The sequence below is a fragment of the Grammomys surdaster genome, unplaced genomic scaffold, assembly GCF_004785775.1.
Source record: "Grammomys surdaster isolate TR1022 unplaced genomic scaffold, NIH_TR_1.0 63, whole genome shotgun sequence".
Lineage (NCBI taxonomy): Eukaryota > Metazoa > Chordata > Mammalia > Rodentia > Muridae > Grammomys > Grammomys surdaster.
This window is the reverse complement of record NW_021604565.1, coordinates 23,027,105-23,027,916: the sequence shown is the minus strand read 5'-3', so window position 1 is coordinate 23,027,916 and position 812 is coordinate 23,027,105. Positions and strand designations below refer to the sequence as shown.

The 812-nt window shown below is 38.4% G+C and overlaps 1 non-coding gene across 1 annotated transcript; it reads left to right on the top strand.

Moving 5' to 3' along the window:
* Positions 1 to 345: 345 nt before the first annotated feature.
* LOC114621921 lies at positions 346 to 408 on the top strand. The gene has a single exon (XR_003711493.1). It is a non-coding gene; the product is annotated as a U7 small nuclear RNA (small nuclear RNA).
* Positions 409 to 812: the final 404 nt, after the last annotated feature.

Here is an 812-nt window from a genome sequence, read left to right as displayed (position 1 = left end):
AGACTTGAAGCCCTGGAGAATGGGGAGGCCTGGCAGGTTGGGGGGGAGGGGGATATAGAGGTATGGGAACACCCTCTTGGAGAACAGGCAGGAGGAATGAGATGAGGAGGGTGGACTGGTAGGGAGTAATGACTAGAACTTAAAAAAAAGATTAAAGATAATAATAAACAAATGTACTTACTGTCTTTTTCTAAGACTCAAGGAGCTAAGGTCATAAAATGTAGATTCATGGTATAATTAAAAGGAAATCTGGGTTAAATAATTTAATTGATATGTAAATTAAAGACTGGACTTTGGTCTGAAAGAGATACATAGAGAAAACTCCCAAGAGAGAGCTACCTAGAGAGCTAATACAGTTCTATTAGAATTGTGTCTAGCAGGTTTTCTGACTTTGGTCAGAAAACCCAAGAGCTATCCAGAAAGCTATTACATCCTTTATAGAATTTCCTGGTACCTAGAGAGCTATCTAGAGAGGTATCCTAAACAGACTACAAAGCTGTCAGCTTGTACCTTATGCTTGATGTCAAGTCATTTCTTCTATACTTACATAACATCTTCTCCTCAAGACCTTATCCCAAGCCAAGGCTGGTACTTGGCAAAACCAAGTCCTACTCCTCAAGGAAGAAAATTTTATACATGCAAATTTCATCTCAGAAAACCATGCACTACAATCATAAGTTCTCTTTAGCTAAATTTTTTTTCTAGAAACCTAGAGAATAACATATGGTAGCAGTGTACACCTGCATGACATAAGAGATGTGGGTTTTGCACCTTTTCTTTGTTGCCATCTATAACATGGAGTCAAAAGTCCA